Source organism: Mus musculus, chromosome 9 (genome assembly GCF_000001635.26).
Source record: "Mus musculus strain C57BL/6J chromosome 9, GRCm38.p6 C57BL/6J".
NCBI lineage: Eukaryota > Metazoa > Chordata > Mammalia > Rodentia > Muridae > Mus > Mus musculus.
This window is the reverse complement of record NC_000075.6, coordinates 104361527-104385641: the sequence shown is the minus strand read 5'-3', so window position 1 is coordinate 104385641 and position 24115 is coordinate 104361527. Positions and strand designations below refer to the sequence as shown.

General features: G+C 43.2%; 1 long non-coding RNA gene across 1 annotated transcript; it reads right to left on the bottom strand.

The window, feature by feature from the left end:
• Positions 1 to 610: 610 nt before the first annotated feature.
• On the bottom strand, positions 611 to 23811 carry Gm28548 (predicted gene 28548). The gene is made up of 3 exons (NR_166651.1): positions 23700 to 23811; positions 3192 to 3319; positions 611 to 780 (listed from the first exon to the last, which is right to left on the bottom strand). It is a non-coding gene; the product is annotated as a predicted gene 28548 (long non-coding RNA).
• Positions 23812 to 24115: the final 304 nt, after the last annotated feature.

Here is a 24115-nt window from a genome sequence, read left to right as displayed (position 1 = left end):
CCTGAAATGAACTGACCCTTGTTAAATCATCTCTCCTTCATTTCTCCAGCCAAACAACCCATACCGCTAATCCCTGCACAGACTTCAAACGCCAACTGCCACCTTCCGGGTAGAAACAGCTTATTAAGCCTCCCTTGGTATCGGCTCTACACTTACTTTAAACACACTTCAGTAATTATACCTGTCACCATGCATTGTGGCATTTGTATCCCTGTCCGTTCCCTCAACTAGATAATGGACACCTAGAAACTCAGGCAGGTATCTGGTGAATTACTTTGCAACCTCTACTCTGGCAGAGTGGGCATTCAGCAGTGTGTAGGTTGAATGGATTTCTCAGATTTTTATGAGTAGATATTATCTACTTACGATTTGTTTTGCCACTACTAATTCTCAGAGATGTCATTACATGTTACACATATATGGTGTTTCTCATATATACATCATAGCTGAGCAATGATGCCACTGTAGTTTTTTTATGACACTAATGTTGATAGAATCTAAAACAACATCATTTTCTGGAATGGAAGAATTATTCTACGTCTGCACTGTCCAACATGATGGTCACTACTAACACAGAAGAAAAAGATAAAGACCTCTTATAATGCGAAGAGAGTTTTAATAGTGTTTAATTTTGATTGATTTAAAGCAAAAAGCCATATAGGGGCTTAGAGGCTCCCCTATGGACAGCAGGCCTGCAGGACACTGATGCTCTCATCCGGGAGGAACTGATAACACCAAGCTGTTGCTATCTTCACTGTGCATGGAGTCCCCCTGGTGTCCCTGATGGGAGAGAGGATGGGAGTGGTCAGCTGAGGAATGGGAAAAAGGTTTTACTGTTTAGAATTACTGGTGCAAGATGGTAACAAGCAGTCCGGTGTTTTTTCATCCATTATTGTAAAGCTCTTGATGAACAGTGTACCCATTTATCTAAGCCATGAGGAGCGCTTTCATCACAACCTTTGACCTTCATTAGGCCACTCTTTTTGGTCACTATGTCTTTTCCTGTCCCTGTGTTCCACTTCAATAAGTATTTCTAAACCACAATGGATAGTGAGAAATTTCAAGTGGCGATGCTGAAAGAGGCTAAAGAGAGTGTGGGGGAGGGAGGAAGGAACTGGGTATTAAAATACAGGTTTCCAGTCACTGGAGGATGCCTTCAGAGAGAGATGGGTAAAGAGTATTTATGTGGAGACGTCTCACTCCCCCATTGCCACCTGGGGGGAATAACCACACACAGAGGAAGAGATAGTAGCTTAAAGGCATTTTGACCTAATTCATGTTCTAACTCGAGGTGTATTATAAAGAACCCAAAGCTAAGCAGTGCAAAGAAACCCAGAGAGCTTGTCCTACACCAAGCCCTGATCATCTTTGATTATCCAAGTGGCCTCCCAGATTCAGACACTCTCTTCATGCTTAAACAGGCCAGGCTGATACATCTCTGTCAACCAGCTAGATAGATCCAAATATACCAGATAGAACTGGCAAACTAAATATTTAGATAATATTTGTAACGGGAGTGTAGAATTCACATTGGGCTCCTTTTTTACAGTAACCTGTGTACTTAGAACCCATGTGTCTTTGAAAATACAGCACCATTTAAAGTATGTCTACTGGTTGTCATGGAAATCAACTAATTGTGTATTAAGGGAAGGAGATACCTTGTGTCAGAGGATGTATAACATAATTCTAAGCATACGCAGGTAGGTGTGTGTGTGTGTGTGTGTGTGTATGTGTGTAGTGTTACTACATAATGGGTATACATGTTTAATATGTTTGTCTGTACATATCCAGCGTACAAAACCTTGAAAGAATGCAACTAAAGAGTAGTGAGGATTATATCCATGTACTAAAATAAAAAATAAACTATAATAAAGATATAAACATATATGAAATATTCCACAGGAAAACATAGAGCAAATAACAACAACAAGAAAAGAACACTACTTTAACTGTCAGCATAGTCATATCTTTTGGGCATCAGGTACAAGGACCCTACCTGACAGCTTTCAGAGTCTCAGAGTTAGGCACTGGGCTTTCACTTCTTCGGACCCATTAAAATTGATATATAGAACCCTCCCTTATATCCACTACTTACACAATAAGTGATTTATCTTTGTCCAGGATAAAAATCCAAGTTTAACTTTCTCCTAAACAGTTTTTGGTCCTTATACACTTGTTTAGTGATTTCAGCAAACAGATGTGTTCCCTTTACATAATTGCTCTAGAATCATGAATTTTTAATGAGGTGGTCTAAAGCCATAGTTATCGATATCTAAAACCATGCTTTTTTTTCCAGCTCAAGAACAAAAGCAAAGTCTTCATAAACACTTGTCTTGCCTGTGCTGGCTTCTCACCTTTAGAAATGAGACACTTGGCATTGCTCTCCACTAGATTCCAAGAAAATGAAGAAAAAATTCCTTTAAAAAAATGGGTAATGGCGGAGTGGGTAGTTTGGTGATAGACTGCTTGCCTGGCACGTGCAAGGCTCTGAGTTTAAGCCACTCTGCAAAGCCCCAAATACATAAAATGTAGGTACTAAAAGTGAATCATTGTTTGGACTCCAAACCAACACCTAGATAGTAGATTCACAGTGCTGAACACATTAAGGAGCAGCAGGCTCAGACACACTAGAAGTCTAGACATCTGGGGAGAGCCTGTGTTCCAGACTGGGGTAGTCACTCAGATGCATCCTACACCACAGATGGAGATGAATGCAAATGGAAGCAGACCTGGATCCTAAATGTGATACGAAATAGTTTCACCATAGAAACAACTCGAGGTAATTAGGAAGCAAGCCTGCCCAAGTGGATGACTGGACTTGCCTAACAAAATAATCTCAACAAAACCCAGCGCTGGATGAGGCAACTCCAGCAGCAAGTTGACAAACTGGCTCTTCTACTGAGAGAGACTGGGCCAGACGTGCTCTCTCTGAGGCCTAGGCTCCTGACTTAAAATGTAGACATCACTACTAATCTCCCCAGCTTATCATGACTATTAAAGTATTTCTGTAAAAATAGAAATACGCTATTATTATACTCAGGTTTATACTTCTTCAAAGGAATTGGAAGAGAGCACAGGTAAATTTACCTGCAGCATCAGCCATCTTGAACAGGAAGCTTCATGATTCATAGTGTTACTGATAGTAACAAAACATCATGTACCAAGAACATCAATAACGAGATAGGATATACCTGCTTGGTGCTCCCCATGGATGGAAATTGCCACGTGGGAGTTGTTTTCATGTATTTTGAGTCACAACTGTTGGTTTGCTAAAAGTGGGCCTTCACGCCTACGAGAGCAGTTGACTCAGGCATCTTTCCTGGGGAACCGATAAAAGGAATATGGAGTGATGGAGAGGATTAGGAGAAGAGGAATGTCTGTGGATGGGTTGTATAGAGGTTAGAAGTAGAAAATAAGAAAGATTGGAGCTTCTGAAGCGCTGGCTACTAAGGGTGATCCAAGGACAAGAAATAAGGGCAAAGAATAGCCTACCTCTGAGTTTGTAATGGCCTGTGTCATTTTCTCCAGAGGAGTGAGCATTCAAAGCCTTCACCTATTACTGAGTTAAATACAATATAGATTAAAATAAACTTTGGTATGGGAGTAAAAAGAAATAGAAATTTGGTTGTTATTCTCAAAACCAGCAAAGGACAGGTGAGTTGAGCGAGAGTTGATCAGCTATGTCAAAAAGTCAGGTGTCAGCTGGGCATGGTGGCACACGCCTTTAATCCCAGCACTCGGGAGGCAGAGGCAGGCGGATTTCTGAGTTCGAGGCCAGCCTGGTCTACAAAGTGAGCTCCAGGACAGCCAGGGCTATACAGAGAAACCCTGTCTCAAAAAAAAAAAAAAGTCAGGTGTCTTAGTTAATTTTCTAGTGCTGTGAAGAGACATCATGATCAAGGTAACTTATAAAAGAAAATGGTTAATTTGGGTCTCACAGGTCCAAAGGGTAGTAGAGTTCATGACCATTATGAAAATGAGTGTGGTAGCAGGCAGGCAGGTATAGAACAGGAACAATGGCTAAGCGCTTACATCAAAATCTACAAACAAAAGTCAGGGAGAGAGCACTAGTTGGAAATAGCATAGGCTTTTGAAACCTCAAAGCCTACCTTTAGGGTCAAACCTCTTTAACAAGGCCACACCTCCTAAGCCTTCCCAAACAGTTCTACCAACTGGAAACCAAGCGTTCAAACAATGGTGTCTATGGGCACCATTCTCATTCAAACCACAGAAACACAGGGTGAGTGTGCCCTGGCATAAAGAGAGGGTGACAGGATCCCAGCCTGCCCTGTGAGCAGATGAGAGAAATAGAGCCAAATCCAGAAGTTGAGAGATTTGGGGGAGCTACTGAAAGACTCCAAGTTTTGGCTTCCTCACGGACAAAACATGGATTACAAATAAAAAGAAATTATGTCCTCTATCCCAAATTCTACCCCCAGAACCTCAGGATGTGGCATTTAAGAAGATAATTAAGATTAGATGAAGTCATAGTGGTAGGGCCCAATCCCAGAGGATGAAGGAGAGGTAGACGGAGACACATGGAGAAAGCAGTCATTCTAGTGGCAGGAGGAAAGGCCTTCAGAAGAAACCAGACCCCCAAGCCCTTCGTGCCTGATTCCTAGCCTCGAGAACTATGGGAACACAAAATTCTGCTGTTTAAGCAACCAACTTGTACTTGAGGCTAGCCTAGAAATTAATTTACATGCAAATGATACAGGAGTAGCTATGAGGATTAAATAGAAAAAGGTAGAAAGAAAGAGGAGGCAGATATTTAATGCCAGTCATTTCTGTCTCCTGCTTAAAATGGTGCTCAGCCTGCAGATGATTACTCGGGCAGAGAAGGGACAAATACACAAGGGATGGTTTTTCGATGAAAGTCAAAACTCAAAGCCTCTGAGCTTCAGAAAACTGACACAGCCACAGATTCTGGGTAACCTAAGAGACACAGATGTGTTAGTGTGGTGGCAATTTCACAGAACTACTTTCCAGTGTTAGAAGTTATAATTAGAACATTTTAGAAATATTTATGTATTTATTATTTACTTATTTATTTGTGTGTGTGTGTGTGTGTGTGTGTGTGTATCTGTGTGTGCGTACCTATGTGGGGGTATACACATATATGGATACAGGTGCACATATCTGTGTAGTTATAAGTCCCTGTGCAGATGTGTGCACCTGCGCAGGTGTGAGTACATGTGCAGATATGAGTACTTTGTACCAATGTGTGCACCTGTGCAAGTGTGATTCCCTGTGCAGATGTGTGCACCTGCGCAGGGGTGAGTTCCTAAACACATATGAGTACCTGTGCAGGTGTGAAGGCTGGAAGAAGGTGTCTGTTCCCTTGGAGCCAGAATCACCAGTGTTTGCCATGGGTGCTGGGATAGGAACTCTGGTGCCCATGACTGCACAGCAAGCACTCAACCACGGAGCTATCGCTCAGCCCCTAAAAGTTTTAGAATTCTCAAAATTGTTTATTTGATAAGTTCTTTCAAAACCACCCGTGTACTATTTGTTTCTGTGGGTGAACAGGTCTTAATTTTTAAATCATGCCAACAGGTATGACTAAATTAATGCTCAACCAAGATCTATAAACTTTGCTATCTGACTCACCGTGGGGGGGGGGGAATGTCTCTTTATCTAGAAAACCACGTGTTCCTCATTCGTTAGCACATGATGAGTACTGACAGCTGTCAGCTCTGAGACAGCACAAGCTCATTTTCATGTTATTCCCAGCCTCTGCTTCCAAAGGCCAAGGATGCTTGAAAGTTGGCCTGGTGTTAGTTTTCTAAAGTAACTGAGTTTCCTGGAATCTTACTTCTGGGCTTTTTGAGCAATTTGTTGCTCAAATCCTTTCCAAAAAGATAGTCCTCGATGTTGACCTACAGATGGCGCTCTTGGGCTGCAAGAAACAATTTCTTTAAGGAAAATAAATGAAACTAATAGGGAAATTGAAATTTCAAACACTACAAAACTAAAGAGTATTATGATAGATTACAAACTACCCATCACTTAGTGTCAGTAAATTATGAGCTCCCGTAATTACCTCGCCCACTGGACTTTTGTGTATTTCTGGGATGAAGCTTCATGTTCTGACATACGTACACATTATAGACCAATCAGAATGCTGAGGGCATGCAGCAGCAGTAGCAGATACAAGGGCACTCGGAGCTTTTCCCTTGAGCTGCGTGAAACACACAACACACTGCCATTAGTTACAGTCCGCGGTACAGTATTGGCAGTGCTCCTATCTGACACGATACTGGGGTTGTTTCACATCTTGGCTACTGTGAATTTCCCATAACATGGGAGTGCAGAGAGAGGTTGGTCCATTTAAACATAAGAATTTTATTTTCTTTCTCCGGTAGTGAGACTGATAAATCACGTAGACAGTGCTGGCCTTGAACTCACAGCGGTCTGCCTGCCTCTGCCTCCTGGAACACTGGGATTACAGGCCTGCCCCAGCACACCCAGCTCTCCTGTAACACCTTTTACAAGCATCATCCCTCTTTGGTCTTTTTGAAAAGAGCTGTTCTATCTAGAGTGAGGTGATGAGGTCTGTTTGAGGTTTTGATTTGCGTCTTCTCCTAGTTATCAACGGCATTCTTTCAGAGACCTTATGGCCGCATGTTTAATTTGTAAATATTTTCTCCCATTCTGTAGGCTTCTTTTTTTACCTGGCAGAAGCTCCTCAGTTTACTCACGGCTTGGGGAACCTTATTTAAAAAAAAAAAAAAAAAGAAAAGAAAAGTGTTTGCTAGGCAGCCATCACAAGTCAGCATCTCTCCATGTTCTCTTTGAGGGCTTTCAAAGTTTAATTCTTATATCTAGGTGTTTGATCCGATTGGAGTTCTAACATTTTTTTAACTGATGAGTGAGTGTTCCCCACAAACACCTCCTCCCTGCCATGGATATTCAGGTTTTCTAGAACCATCTATTTAAGAAACTATCCTTTTCCCATTGTGCATTCCTGGTGTCTCCCTGAGGAATTTTGCCTATGAACGCATGGATCTATTCTAGATCCTCTATTATGGTCCATTAGTCTATATGTGATCATGTTAATATCATCATATGGGTTACTATGGACATATTTTACATACTTTGAGCATATTTTAAAGTCAAGGGGTACAATGCTTCTAGCTCTTTCCTTTTTCTAGCTTTTCTTTTTATAAGATTGTTCAGCTACTTGGGAGTCTTTTAATTATTTCAAAGAAACTGTACAATTTTTTCTGTTTTAATGAAACACTAGGATTAATGAAATACCATTAGAATTATGCTAGGAACTTCATTGGATCTATAGACTGGCTTTAGGTCGTAAGGAATGCTGTCAAGGAGATTTAGTTCTCCCAATCCATGAGCACAAACCTAATGGGTGATTTTTTAATTAAATCTCAGTCATTACACCATGGATTTAAAAATACTCCAGCAGGTACAGATAAAAGTTGATGGCAAGGAGAATACCTTAGCAAGACACAATGTGTCAGGATATTTATTTTTTAATCTATATAAACAAAGATATACAAAAATAGACTTTATTTGTTTTATTTTTTAACCTGTTAATTCACAAAGGATCTTTTAAAGAATTATCTATATTATTTTTAATTATGTATCATGTGTGTCTGTAGGAGATACACATAAGTGCACACATGTACTAGGGGAATCCAAAATCATCAGATCCTGTGTAACTAGAACTCCAGGACATTGTGAGCTGCCTAATGTGGGTGCTAAGAACTGAACTTGGGTGTGCTAGAAGAGCCGTCTGTGAGCTCTAAACCGCTGAGCCCACAAAGAATTTTTAAAACTTTTTTAAATGACCCATTCAGTGGCTGGGGAGATGGTTCCGTGGGTAAAGTGCTTGCTGAGGAAGCTTGGGGATCCGAGTTTGGATGCCTGGACCCACGTAAGGATCAGGTCACGCCACCGTGTACCTAAAATCTCACAGCTGGGAGTAGCCTGGGCTCGCTGACAAGTTAGCCTAGCCAGTCGATAAAGCCCAGTCTCCGTGAGAAATCTTGTCTTCAAAAAACCAGGTAGCCAGAGATAAAAAAGGGATATTCAACACCAAACCTCTACCTTCCACACTTGCTTGCAAGGGAACCCATACTGACACATGTATGTACACGTGTGCACACACACACACATATGCACACATATATGTGCACACACACACAACACACACACACACCAAATAGTTTGCATTATTGTTTCCGTTTCCTATCAGTGACTCTTAGTGCAAAGAACTGCAATGCTCTCTCTCTCCCCCACCCAGCACCCACTCACATACCCACTCTTGTTTCGATTCATCAAATATTTGCATATATACTCAGCCCACAAGTGACTGCACCATGAAAACTTGACTGGTGCTATTTAGACAACTCATAGTTTTGACAAAGCTTCATTACATCAAGTTTGTTATTCATAAAGAAAGGCATTAAGAATTAGGTCAGTGAACAATTGTATTTCAAACTGAGATGATGGGGTTTTGTTCATGGGAAGGTCATAGGGGAAGCCCTGTCTTTAGAAACCATTGCAACGTCATGAGGGTTTTATGAAGGGCTCTCCCTAATGAACCGAGTTCTGATGCTACCTCACACTCACTACACACACACCTGGGGAATGAAGAAGCAGCTCAGCGTGGAGAATGCCAACACTTTAGGGTCATTGTTGTGCCCCGAGTCCACGGGAAACCCAGAGGAGCCCAAGAATTGCAAAGTCTGCTGCAACTCGCAAAAGAGTCTTTTATTTCCAAGTTTGAACTTGGTTCGCTCATCTAGCACTCACTGCGTGAATGCTGGCAAGTAACTCTGAGTCTAGAAAACAGTATAGGAATAGTGTGAATATTCACAGAAAAGGGGAGTAGAGGGTGGAATAGTACTAAAGGGGGGTGTTAATGGGTGTCTATTCAAGGACTAATTCCATGGCCAATCATAACTGTCTGTGACCTGACCTCTGTTTACCTTTTACTTTTTCCGTGGTCTCCCTTGAGCTTGTTATTTCTCTAAGGTCCCAAGGACAGGCACCTGGAGAGTGATCAGGAGGAGGGTTGGGTGTTGGTTTTTGGAGACGCAGAGGCGGTGCCATTCTAACGATAGGGGACACAGAGTCAAACTGTCTGTACAACACTGAAGTCTCTCTAGTATTAGTAATTCGGGGGTTACAACAATCATCATGAGTCTTCAAAGAAACCAGTCTTGGAGCCCCTCATTTCTATCACCACAGGATCTCAGCAGGGCCTCAGCTGCTCTGTGCCTCAGTTTCCTTTTCTGCACTCAAATGAATCATTGTGCTCACTCATCCTCTCCAACACAACTATAGCAGAGGTGAAAGATGGGTAGGTCCTGTCAATCAAATCTGGATGTGAATCCCTCCATGTGTGACCTTCCGCAGGTGATCATCTTTTCTCGGTTTTGATAGCTGTAATAGAACCTATGACATGGGGATGATTTTAGATCAAATGGTACATGCATTGAAAGCAGTCACCAGAGATCTTAATCAATTTCTAGGCTAGGGGGACCTCCAAATCAAGAAACAGAATGGACTATAGAGTCCTTTTCTTAGGACAGAATCCTCTGCCCTAACATTAAACTCATCCCAGAACTCCACATCTTTCTCTATAGCTCTTTGGCTAGTGAGGTCTTCCCAGGGTACTTTAAACAAAGCCTCACCTATTCTGAACCTAACACAAAGGGAAGTTAAACTCCTAGCTGATGCTTAGGGAATTCTGGTCCATTCCTCTTCCTTCTGGTCATCCACTAATACCTTTGAGCAGCCAACCCAGATGTTGCTTAAAGAAAACAGTGATTGTTGTTCTGTGGCAGATGGTAATGAGTTGAGATGTTGAGGTTCGGTGACTCACAGGCTGCTGGCAATGTTACTCCATCCATCTGCAGGAAGCTGCAGCTGTCCATCTGGGGTTTTCCCGAGCATTTAGCCTCCTCATTCTCAAGTGGGAGGGACAGGGAAGGGGCAGATGCCTTTGAGTAAGTCTAGATGGGGTTATCACAATCTCCTGTGGGGTTCACAGCAAGGAGAATTAAAAACCTATCTCTGCCTCTGTCGTTTTAAATCAACCTACAATAGGAGAAGCTTGCAGCACTCACGTGTGACTGGTCACCACAGTGGCATGTGGAGACTCAGAAAAAGCCCTGTGTTTGGCTCTAAGTGTTCCAAGAGAGAGAGGGTGAAGGAGGAGGATTTCTTCACAAATTTCCTGTAAACACTCCAGTCAACCCAGCCACTTTGTGTCTTGCATGGTAGCATCCACAATCAGGTCCTTGGCCATTCAGAGAAAACTCAGGTGCAGAGATCTCGGCACTGAAGAAACGAATATTGGCAATGGACAGAGGGAGGTAAGAAGGTGAGGAAAGAAAGGAGTTACTGGGGTCGTCACCTCCTTCCCTGCCACAGAAGATGCCCACTGTTTCCCAACCCCATCTGACCAAAAGCTATGTGTGCTAATAAGTTATATACTAGACAGGAGCGGCGGCACACACCTGGCACCTCAGCACTAGGAATGCAGAGAAACTGCAAATTGAAGGCCAGCCTGAGCTACACCGTGAGACCTCAATTTTCATTTAAAACTTATAAAAAAAAATGACATGGTATGTCAACAAATGATATCCCAACATAGATTTAAATAGGTTTAAGACACATTCCAGAAACACTGGATTTAGATAAAATTAGAGGAATCACTTACCTCAAGATTTCTCAGTATTTTACATCTCCTTATACTGGGCCTGAAATATTTCTCAAACATAACCACAGGTTAGATAAGACAAGAGGAAATTTTATTTTGTTTGCTTATTGTTTGTTTGTTGGATGTTTGTTTGGGATGGATATTCTATTTTGTTTTGTTGGGGTAGGGGGCAGGGCCTTACTATGTAGCCCAGGCTATGAATCCCAGTCAAGCCTAAAACTTCGTGTATTATCATCCTCCCTCAGGCCCCCACACGTCAGGATTACAGGCATGTGACACCGCTACAGCTATTTCACTTTTTAAATCCTGTTTTTTCAAAGTGTTACATTATTCCTCAAAGGTAAAGGGTCATATTCAACTCTAAAGAGAAGCAGCTATCTCCTACATGAGGGAGGTTTTGTGTGACTCCATTGCTCCTGTTACCTTAAAACACACAGGGCACCAAAAACTTTCGACCCCTCTCAGCCTCAAACTCCAGTTGTCATTAAAGAAAGAAGCTTTAACCACTTGTGGGTTGAATTTTGCACCAACAGACACACAAACCCCATGTGCATTAACACACTCACAAACAGTTCCACAGAGCAATAATCTATTTGGAGACAGAGTCTTCCAAGATGTAATCCCAGTTAAAATGTCATCAGGGTGAGGCCTAAGTCACGTGACCACTATCTTTCAATAAACTGGAAATGTGGCTACAGAAACATGCACAGAATTGAGGTGTTGTGAAGAAATGGAGGGAGAGCAGCCATTTAGAAAGAAGCCAGAGACGGAGCCATAGAAGAGACCCTGTGCAGGTGACCTTGGAAGGTCCCAAGCCTGTCAATACCTTGACCTTGTAGTTACAGCCCCCAGAGTTGTTAAAGAGTCTGCACGCATTGTTTTCTGGCAGGGGCTGTATTAGTTACCTTTTCCATTGCTGTGATTAATCACCTAACAAAAGCTGCTAGAGAAAGGCTTGTGTTCGAAGTTTCATTGAAGTTGGGGAGGCATCCTGGCAGGAGCATGAGGCAGCTGATTACAACCATCCTGCCAGGAAACAGGTGTTTTCACTTCCTCCTTCGCAGTCCAGGACCTCAGCCCGTAGGGATGGGGAGGCACCATGTTCATGGTGGGTCTTCCATGGTCGGCTAAATCTCCATGGAAACAGCCTCATAGTTAAGGGTAGACAGTGACAGTGAGCCACCACAGTTGTTGAACCACATCCCTGCTGGATTGGTGGGCTGACTTTACAATGTAAAGTCATACTTCCCATTCCTACTCCCCCTTTATCATCAGATTCCTTCTGAGGTTCCCGCATTTCCAAGACCACCCTAGGTGACATGGGCACAGCAGCGAGCAACCAAGAACAGCTCCCCTGCCGCCGTGGATCTCTAAGAAGGGGCACAGATGTGAAATCAGTTCCCTGGACAGGTCAAGTTACAAAAAGAAAGAACTCAGAGGATGCTAAACAGAAGCAGGAGCCTGCCCCACCCTGGGGTGTGGGAGGGGAAGCTTCCAGGAAGAAGCAACAAACAAGATGAGGACTGCAGGGTGCGACAGCAAGGTTCCCACCAGAGGGAGCTGCAGGCTCCAACATCAGAAGCAAGCTCAAATGGAGAAAAAGAACAGAAACACTGCCGTGGTCAACGCCAGATCAACACCCAACTAGATCCTGGAAACAGTCCACTTTTGGAGTATCAGATCTTTGTGTTAACAGCATGGGACACTCTCATAGGACTCCCTACACCTCAGTGAGCAATTCCACTCCAAGACATACCTAAGAAACCTGAATAAGTTGTCCCCACAAGCATACACCTGTATTCAAATACTTAGAGTAACCAAAAGTAGAAAAAGAAATCCCAATGTTGATTAATTGATAAATGAATAAGCAAAAAATAGCATATCTTTACACCATGGAAAAGTACTTAGCCAAAAAAAAAAAAAAAAAAAAGATATGCGCTACAACAGAGGTGAACTATGACACTGTGCTAAATGAAAAGCTAGCCATAAGTGACCTCATAACATATTCTTCTATTTATATAAAGTGATCAGAAATGGCAAAGCTACAGCATTGGCAGGGATCAGAGATGGGAGTAAAGCAAAGAGACTCCTGGATGGATACTGTTTCTTTTAGAGACAAGGGAGATAGTTTGTGTTTAGATAATGGCGATACTCACACCAGCCCGTGCACTTACTAAATCCCACTGGCTCATATCCTTCAACAAAGGCACTTCCAGTCCTCTTAAGTGTATCCAGCAAGAGATGTGTGAAAGGGAAACACGGAGAACATCTTTGTGTTTGACAGTGGTTGGAATGAGCCCGTTATCTAATACTCTCAGTGAGTGATACACTCTGAATCCAAAGCACCTTCTAAGTACATTGGTAAGCTTGTAAAAACATCAAGGACAAACAACAAAAGTGAAAAGAAGGAAACGAACTATTACTATTAAAGTTAACCCTTAAAGTCATTTGTCTAGACAAATGATTTTTGTTTTTGTTTTTGTTTTTTCCCCCCAAAGGACAGGTGAGAGACTCATGACCCCACTGAGGTAGAACACCTCATAGCAAACCTCTCAGCCTAGCGCTAAGATTCCCCCAAAAGCCTGATTCAAGCAGGGATGAACAATCATGGTGAAGCATAGGATATCGTTACTATCTGATTACTTTTGAGTTACTAAAAGAAATCTCATGGAGGCTAGAGAGCTGGCTTGGTGGTTAAGAGCATTGGCTCCTCTTGCAGAGGATCTGGGCTCAGTTCTCAGCATCCACGTGGTGACTCATAGTCACCTGTAACTCTAGTTCCTAGGTACCCAACACCATTTTCTGACCTCCTCAGGCACCTGCATCCACATGCCACCCACATATACAGAGAAACATATAAAACAAATAAATAAATCTTACCAGGCGGTGGTAGTGCACACCTTTAATCCCAGCACTCAGGAGTTTAAAGCCAGCCTGGTCTACACAGCTAATTCTAAGGAAGCCAAGGTTTTTATAGAGCAAAACCCTGTCTCAAAAAATAAAAAAAAATTCTAAAATTAAAAACTATATACATCCAATATAGTTTCAGCTACAAAAATTACGCTCCAATGACACCTTATCCAACCTCTTAGATATTGTTAGGAAAATCACACTTTAAAATCTTGATAATGAAGAGAAGGGAAAACAATTTCTTCAAAGAAGGAGTGTTCACCAAAAATTACATTCAGGTAAGCAAAATGTTTTGTTTTGTTTTGTTTTGTTTTGTTTGACAGGGTTTCTCTGTGTAGCCCTGGCTGTCCTGGAACTCACTCTGTAGACCAGGCTGGCCTCGAACTCAGAAATCCGCCTGCCTCTGCCTCCTGAGTGCTGGGATTAAAGGTGTGTGCCACCACGCCCGGCTGCAAAATGGTTTTTAAAGAAGCAGAATGAATGACAACATTTTCAAACATCCAGTAGATGTGCTGACAGACTGTCACTGCAGAAAACGTTTAGTGGTGTTCATGTTTCAGAAGGAAAGCAATTCCTAGGGTCACCCAGAAGGCTCAGCAGCTAAGTCATCAGCAGCTGAGGAAACCGCCTTCTTCCCATCCCCAGGACACGAGGTTGAAGCAAAGAACTGACATCCCAGAAGTTGTCCTCTGACCTGCAGCACCAACGAGACATTCTCTGTCCCCTGTATTTGTCATGGATGTTGGGAAGGCACTGTCTTTTCTAGAACAGCCTATCCTAGGGGACAGCTCTTCAGAGGCACTGAGAAAAAGTCTATCTTCCCTTCAGAATATAGGCACATCAGTAGCTTCTGTTGCTGCGACATCTGTGTTCTCCAGTTCTCCTGGGTGTCTTTAGGCCTGGAACACTATGCAAATACTCTCTGAGTTAAACTTTCACCAACCTGTCTTTGAATATGTCATCTACTTCCTGCCACAACCCTAACTGACACAGATCTATCCTAGGGTTTTACTGCTGTGAACAGACACCATGACCAAGACAACTCCTATAAGGACAACATTTCATTGGGGCTGGCTTACAGGTTCAGAGATTCAGTTATTTTAATCAAGGCAGGAACATGGCAGCATCTAGGCAGGCATGGTGCAGAAAGAGCTGAGAGTTCTACATCTTTATCTGAACCCTGCTGGCAGGATACTAGCTTCCAGGAAGCTAGGGTGAGGGTCTTAAAGCCCACACCCACAGTGATATACCTACTCCAACAGGGCCATACCTTCTAATAGTGTCAACTCCTTGGGCTGAGCATATACACACCATCGCAGATGCGTACTGAGGATGTTAAGAAAAGACGAATTGTGTAGACCCAGAGAAAGTGGTTAGATGGAAAAATAAAGATGAGTGGGTATTGACATAAAATACACATACATGTATACAGATACATACAACACATGCAGACGAAAAGACAAACTGCTAACAGCAAGAAAAAGCAAAACAACCAAGTCCTTCCCAGGTCAGAGAAGCAAAGCGCAGCAAGGTTGGTGTCCAGTCTTAAAGGGCGCTAACATGGCAGGACGATCTGATGGCAATAAATATACAGAAACTTCTAGAAAAAGATGTAATTCCGATGAAAACAACAGAAGCTAGCAGGGTAGTGGTGGTGCACACCTTAATCCCAGCACTTGGGAGGCAGAGGCAGGCGGATTTCTGAGTTCAAGGCCAGCCTGGTCTACAGAGTGAGTTCTAGGACAGCCAGGGCTGCACAGAGAAACTCTGTCTCAGGAAACAAGAACTTCCAAGCAGGGGCCTGGGGCCATCTCAGACTGTAAGGTAAGCACCAACGACCATTAACAGTAAGTACCACAGCAGTGGTTCTCAGCCTTCCTCATGAGCAAGCCTTTAATATAGTTCTTCATGTTGTGATGACCCTTGCAACCATAAAATTATTTTCATCGCTACTTCATAACTTTTAGTTTCCCTACTATTATCTATTGTAATTTAAATAGCTGTGTTTTCTAATGGTCTTAGACTACCCCTGTAAAAATATCATTGAGCTCTGGAAGGGGTCGCGACCCACAGGTTGAGAATCACTGTGCTAGAGCCCTCTGTTGACAATAAGAGCATTCCTCTTGCAAGGATGTGGGTTTGGTTCCCAGCACCCACATGGTGGCTCCCAACACCTGTCACTCCAGTTCTGGGAAAGTTGACATATCTTCCAATCTCTGTGGGCTCTTGCGTGCACACAGTACACATACATACACTCAGGCCCATACCTATACCCATAGAATAAAATAAATATTTTAAAAGACATGTATAAAGCTTGATGTTCTAGGGAACCCAATGACCTCCTCAGGCCTGGGGCACCAGACACGCACGCAGCACACAGACATACATCATGCAGGCAAAACACTCATACACATAAAATAAAGCAAGTCTTTAAAAAATCGTATTTAACCTACAGACAATGAAAACATCTTAAATAAATAGCAAACTATTTAAAATAAGCAGTCGTGAACCAGACAATTCCAGCGTCATTCCAACTCAGGTAAACAGACACTAACAAGTTCAGTGTCCAATCTGATAAAAGATGAGTAAGAAGAGTCACGGGATACTTTCACCTGTTACCATAGGTGCGAAAATGCTAAGCCAAACATTAGCAAATCCAGTCTAGTAATAAACACAAGATACCACAGGAACAGCAGGTTTTCTCAAGAAATGTGAGGATGATGTAACATTAGACATTCGTTAGTGTATTTCTTGACTTTAATCTACCATGTTTCATCTAAGTAAACTAAAAGGGAACTTGGATGGACCTTAGAGATATGCGTGATTTTTAAAAAGAGGGAGATGCGAGGTGGTGGCGCACGCCTTTAATCCCAGCACTTGGGAGGCAGAGGCAGATGGATCTCTATGAGTTTGAGTCCAGCTTGGTCTACAGAGTGAGTTCCAGGACAGCCAAGGCTACCCAGAGAAACCCTGTCGCCAAAACAAAAACAAAAACAAAAACAAAAACAAAAACAAAAGAGCAAAGTCTAGAGAGAATGTTCAGTGGTTAACGTGCTCGTTGCACAAGCATGAGGACCTGAGTTCAAATCCCTAGAGCCCGTGTGAAGCCAAGTGTCTGAAGTCTCCATGCTCCCAAGATGAAATCGGACACAAAGACAATAGAATCCCCAGAAACTCCAAGCTAGCCTTGAGCATACATCCCCATGTTCACAGAGAGCCTTTGCCTCACACAAGATAGAAAGTAGAGAGCAACACCAATAGTGGTCCTCTGGCCTCTCCACATGCACTGTGGTATACACACACACACACACACACACACACACACACACACACACACACACACACCAGAGAGATGGGGAGATGGGGGGGGGCGATACAATTTTTTAAAAACTACAAACCAACAAAAGACTAGAAGAAAACTTCTTGAACCTGATAAAAACTCTGCTTCCCCAATGTTTTCTCTTACATTTTCAGTTGTGAGTCTAGCCTTGCACAGCTGAGCAAGGCTCAGCCCACTCTCTTTTACTCTTGCAGTGTGAAATAAGAACAGTGAGATGACCCGTTGGAGATATTTCTTGTATAGTCACAGACAACTCAAGGGTGCCCACTCCCTTTCACTACCTCTGCCCGGCATTGAGCTGGGTGCTAGCTAGCATTTTAAGGCATGGAGGAGAAAATAACGTGTGTGAAATAACAAGGCTCATTGCAAAATATAGCGTGGGAGAAGGTAGCTGGCGCCATTCTCAAGGGGGTAATTTAAAGCCAGTATCTAGGCTACAATAAGCCTTGAAGGAAGAGAGAGAAGGTTTCCTGGAGAAGACCCAAGAGCCTAGACAAACAGTTGTGTTCTTTGCTTTTCCAAAATGATTGGATTGGCAAATGAAGGCTACCACCATCATTAGGCTGTCCACGAGCCCTGGGACCTCAGGACTTGGAGGCAAGGCGGACAGGAACATCGTGTTATCGGCCACATTCTGAATCTAGTAGCCATCCCAGGACAAAGCAACTGCTGCTCTCCTCCCTCAACCCCAAAGCTCCCATTCTCTGACCACCTTCTGCAGTAGATGACTCTACATGCCTTCTGCATGCACGCTGAAGTGGGGTCCACCCACTGTTCCAGAGACACTGTTTGTTACCAGTCACCAGCCAGAAAGGCAGAGAAATTAGCTGTAAACATGCAGAACTGGTACGGCAACTCGGCAACTCGATGCAACCTCTTCGTGTCAGAGCATCTAATATCCCCTTCGTAAAGTAGGACTTTTATTTGTATGGCTTTTTCTACCCCCAGCACCCCTCTTTTTTCTCATCTAATATTTGGTAGCATTTAAAGTGGCTAGGATTGAAAACTTCAAAATAAATTTTTTTAAAAAAAATTCTGTTCCTTTATCTGGAATATTTTTTAAATATTCTGTAAAAGATAGAAAAAAAGAAAGAGAGGGGAGGGAAAGAGGGAGGGAGAAGGGAAAGTAGGAAGAAAGGAAAGAAGGAAGGAAGGGAGGGAGGGAAGAAGGGAGGGAGGAGAGTAGAGAAAGAAAGAGAGAAAGAGAGAGAGAGAAGGAAAGAAATGAAGCAAAAAACAAAGAAACAAAGAGACAAAGCAAGCCAGCCAGGCAAGCATGGTGGTTTATGCTTCTAGCCCAAGCACTAGGATGAGAGATGAAGAAGACCCCTGGGCCTCACTGGCTGGACAGCTGGGAATAACTAATGAGCCTCAGGTCCCAGTGAAAGATGCAATCTGGAAAACAAGGTGGGTACCCTGGAAAGGTGACTTGGCAGTTAAGAGCACTTCCTGCTCTTTGGGATAACCAAGGTTCTATTTCTGGCCCACGGACTGTCGGTAACTCCAGTTACAGAGGATCTGGTGCCCTCTTCTGGCTTCCATGGGCACTGCATGCACATGGTGCACAGACAAAATGGCCATACACATAAAATAAAAATAAATACATGTTTAAAAACAAAAACTGGATAGGTGGATCCAGAGGAATGACTTCTGACCTCTACAGGCACACACATACACATACACACACACACACACACACACACACACACACACACACACACACACTATGTACTATGCGTACCATACCACATGCATGCCACGCTGCGTGCATACACACAGACAATGGGGTACACCATCATGCTTCCACTAATCCACTTCTCTTTGCCTGTAAGTCTCTCAGCTTTAGAGTTAGAATTCCTTTCCCTGCTTCAGGATTGAACTTAAGTGATCTTCCCCCATTGACCCTTCGGTAAAGCCAGGTATTTCTTTCGCCATTTCCCACTGCCCCTCCTGTGACCGTTTAAATATAGCTGTGGCTACAGAGTAGGAAGTACTGTTTGTGCTTCTGTCTTGCTCATGCCTTTAGGCTCTTCCAGGCAAGGACCACGCTCTCACTCCAGTGGCTTTATCTCTGGCATCTCCGGTCTGCTCTTCAGCCAAAGGAGTGGTGAACTTCCCAAGGACACTTGGCCAGGACTCTAACTAGAGCCTCCACCCCCCAGATTCATCCCTGGATCAGGATAAAGATGTTTATGAACCAGCTCTTCTCAGTGGTGCAAAACTAAATAACCACACACAGGGAACACTCCCTTGGGAATGCAGTTCCCCCCTCCATCCCCTCCCAGCCTTATTCAAGAAAAAAAAGTGGATGATAGAATCCCTTATTTATTCGGCAAGGCCTTCAAAAGAAAAGGACAAAGTTAAAATACCCATAACCTATGTCTCTTAGGTGATCGTCTAAATACACTCAACTGCTGTTATTCACAGGAGTTGGCTTCCTAAATTTACCTCAACCTATGAATTGGCAAATCACAAGAGTTTGACAACCTTCTGGTCCCAAGATTTTCATCACTGGGGCTTTGAAGAGAGAGATCTCATTAGGTTAATTTATTCTCTGTCTATCTGTCTGTCTGACTCTATCTATCTATCTATCTATCTATCTATCTATCTATCTATCTATCTATCTATCTATCTATCATCTCTCTATATATGTCTATCATCTATCTATATATCTCTATATCTATCATCTATCTATGTATCTCTATATCTATCTATCATCTATCTATGAATCACCCATGCATCTATCTATAGTGTGCTCTCTCTCTCTCTCTCTCTCTCTCTCTCTCTCTCTCTCTCTCTCTCTCTCTCTCTCTCTCTCTCTCCCAGAGACACTGAGACCTCAGGAAAGCAGTTTGGCTGCACATGCACAGGCTGGGCTGAGCTCCTGTTTGAAAGAACTGAGCAAAATACAGCTTTTCACAAAGGCTTTTTATGTGAGATGTTTCTGCTTTGTCTCTTATATATGGTAGCATCATTTCTTGGTTATTTTAAAACCTTAAGGTGGGATTCTTAAGGTGGTCCAGGTGAGCAAAGGTTGTAAACACTTTGACAGAGACTAAACCACATAGCGGCTTCTCTGTCCTTCCTTCAAAGTCTCTGGGAAGGCTTAGTAAGCAAGGAGTGAGTTGCCAGGGAGATGTGTTCATAGGTATGAAAGGACATTGCTCTGCTCCCAGGGCTAGAATCTGTTTTTCTTTTCTCTGGCTCTTGGGGGCTTCAACCACAAGATAACTTTGAACTTCTTTCCTGCCTCTACCTTACGAGTGCTGGCTTTACAGATGTGCATCACCACTCCAGTTGACACGATGATGGGGGACCAAACTCAGGACCCTGTAAATGCTAGGCAAGTACTCTTCCGACTGAGCCACGGCCACAGACCTTCTATTTTGTTTTTCTATTTTTATCTTATTGAAAATAGATCTTTTTCATATGATATATTCTGATTAAGGTTCCCCTCCCCCAACTCCTTCGCGATCCTCCCCACCTTCTCTCCAGTCCAAACCCAAACCCTTTCTTATTATGAAACAAACAGGCTTTCTGTATGTTTTTTTTTTAAACGGGCCTCACCATACAGTCCACACTGTGTTGGAACTCGAAATCCTCCTGCCTCAGCAAGCATAAGTATTGGGCTTATAGGTGTGCACCACCAGGCCTGTAAATCTAAATTTTTTTTTATACTTGATATTATAAAAGGAATTTCCCTTTTATCTTAAAAAAATTAGGTATATTTCTGAGGCTCATCAAAGTCTTTTTTTTTCCTACCGAGATGATCACAATGGTTAATTAAGTAGGGGAGCTCCAGTAGGAGATCTTGTATGTTGTTATCCTTGTCATCTGTTTGTTTGTTTGTTTGTGTTTTTGTTTTTGTTTTTTCAAGACAGGGTTTCTCTGTGTAGCCTTGGCTGTCCTGGAACTCACTTTGTAGACCAGGCTGGTCTCGAACTCAGAAATCTGCCTGCTTCTGCCTCCCAAGTGCTGGGATTAAAGGAGTGTGCCACCACGCCCAGCTATCCTTGTCATCTTGGGGAAATTGATTTTGCTACTTTTCTGTTTTGTTCCCATTGTTAGGTTTGTTTTGTTGTCTTCAGCAGGAATGGGTGAGATTGTCCTGTGATTTTTTTTTCTTATTCATATTTTGTCAGACTGGACATGAAAGTTTCATTACATTATTAAATAATTTTCTGTTTACCTGAAAGACATTGCGTAATACTGGAATTGTTTTGTTATTCTTTAATAGCTCTGTGCTTTAACCCCTTGGAACCTGTGACTGTGCGTGTTGAATGACTCAAATTTTTCTCAGTACATGTCCACAAATAACAGTGGAGGCGCCATAGTATTTATTGGAGGATTACAAGTAAATAATATTTCGTGAACATACTCATTGTTTCTGCTGTTGTTTGAGACAGGGATTCAACATGTAGCTTAGACTAACCTCAGCCACTCACTCTGTAGACCAGGCTGGCCTCGAACTCACAGAGATCTGCCTGCTTCTGCCCCCTAAGCACTGGAACTAGAGGTGTGGGCCACCCTGCCTGGCCTGACCGTACTCTTATATTAGTAACTCTTCTATTGCTAAAATGAAACACTGTGGCATAGGTGTGACAACAGAAGTTGGAAGCTGGGAGCCCACATTTAAAGCAGAAGGAGGAAGCAGAGAGTGAACTAGGAATGGCGCCTAGCTTTTAAACTTCAAAGCTCCTCCCCACTCCAGTGACATACTTCCTTTAGCAAGGCAAGTCTTCCTAAACTACCCAAATAATACCACCAATTGGGGACCAAGTATTCAAATGTACGAGGCTATGGGGGAATCCTCTCACTCAAAACAATACACTCACAAAGTTGGAATCTATGAGTAGTGAGGATTTGGTCCACATTGTAAGTGGTAGGAATGTTAGCAGATCAGAAGACATGCCAACCACGTCACTTACAGCCCTAGAGGTCCCTGCCACGCTGGACAACAGCACTCTGATTGCTTGGGGCTGCGTCACAGATGCCCTAAGAAGGGCCCAAGGCAAAACCTGGGCACCCAGGGTGACACAGAGACAACTATGTCCCCAGTCCCTTGAGCTGTACTGAGCTTCTCAATGCTCCATTATTTTTACTGGGCTGAGAAATCCCCAATCTCTCCTATTACTCAGTATTTTATAAATGTGTTTGTTTCATGCATTCTCCTTCAGACAGAAAAGTTAATTATACCTTTAAAACAAGGAATTTCCTGGCAATCTGGTAGCTACTGGCAAACTGTTCAGGTTTTCAAATGATACCACTCCATCTTCAAAGACTAGAGCAGAGTCACCTCTGCAAGGAAGCCTGGTGCTGTTCATGTTGCAAGCTATCTGTTTTTCTGACAGCATCACATGAGGACACCAGGCATTAAAGTTATTCAGCCTGTAGTGATGTTTCAGGGCTCTGGTGACTGCCATTGGAGGCATTATTGCTAGCCCTAGCTTGGGGCTCATTATGGCAGGGCGTGTTCCAGTCAGAGCTTTGAAAATTGTGGCATCCTGAAAATGTTTGGGAAAGTGGGAATTCTTTTTTTTTTTAAGATTTATTTATTTACTTCAGGTATGTGAGTAGACTATCGCTGTCTTCAGACACACCAGAAGAGGGCATCAGATCCTCACTACAGATGGTTGTGAGCCACCATGTGGTTGCTGGGAATTGAACTCAGGATCTCTAGAAAAGTAGTCAGTGCTCTTAACTGCCGAGCCATCTCTCCAGCCCTGAAAGTGGGAATTCTGATACAGTGGGGTGGAGTGGGGCTGGGAACTATACAACAAGCTCCTGAGGTCTGTTGCTAGTAGTGGTCATGGTCCAAAGACCGCCTTGTTAGGCTTCCTTTACTGATGAGACACAATGCTGCAAATCTTTACAGTGACCTACTATGTGCTGTGAACCTACCTACTATGCACTTGTGATTTCTGGGAGTCAATTTGGGGGCTACAGGGCAATCAAGGGTAGCCTGTAGGAGGTCACAATTTTCCTGGAGAATGAAGCAGGTAAGTCAGTGACTTTATGTTACAACACCTGAGCACAGAGGCGAATAGAGAGAAGATAATGGCATTCTTGGGAGATCCAGGGAATGCTTTAAGAAAGAGTAACATTTATACTGGTTCTTAAAGGACATATAAAAGCTAATTCAGAAGCTGAGCATAGCAACACAATGCTGGCACCCAGGAGGCAATTGCCTTGAGTGTGAGACCAGCCTGGGTTATGGCAAGACCCTGTCTCAGAAAAGGGGCTGGGGGTGGGGCTAGTCAGTCATGGTAGCACCTGCCTTTAATCCCAGCACTTGGGAGGCAGAGGCAGGTAGATCTCTGGTAGATTTCAGGCCTGACTGATCTACATAACAACTTCTAGGCAGCCAGGGGTACATAGTGAGACCCTGTCGAAGAAAGAAGAGGAGGAGGAGGAGGAGGAGGAGAAGGAGGGGAGGAAGGAAGGAAGGAAGGAAGGAAGGAAGGAAGGAAGGAAGGAAGGAAGGAAGGAAGGAAGGAAGAAGAGAAGAGAAGAGAAGAGAAGAGAAGAGAAGAGAAGAGAAGAGAAGAGAAGAAGAAGAAGAAGAAGAAGAAGAAGAAGAAGAAGAAGAAGAAGAAGAAGAAGAAGAAGAAGAAGAAGAAGAAGAAGAAGAAGAAGAAGAGAAAATGAGGTGGGAGACCCAAGCCACAGTGCATTCTGGAAGCATGTGCAGATCTCACATGAAGAAAAGCATATCATAGAAAAGCAGTTTTCTGCCCCTTGAAAAAGGACAAGTACCTGCTGTATTGAGCACCTCTCTCCTGTGTCCCGCGGTACAAACAGCTATTTACACTGGGTTTACTGGCGCTGTTTAGCCCAGGGCTTGATGGCTGCCGCCTATCATTAGAATGGCTGAGCCCTGACTGCTAGGAACTAGGGGTGTGGTCACAAGCTCCTATCTACCGGGAAACTGGGACCTGGTGCTTAGCCTCTGGCACTCTTGCTCAGTTCACTCCCTCTCATGAGCATCAGGCGATTCCTCCTGAGTCTCCCCACCTCTGCCACCACACTGCATGCGGGCCAGCTCTGTTTTATTGGCTCAGGATCCTAACTTCCAACGCCTGTCTCTCCTGTCTCGGCATGTCCTCACAGGCTACGTTTGTAATTGAAACTTCACTAATCATTTACCACGAAGACTTCTCCAGCCGAGTAAT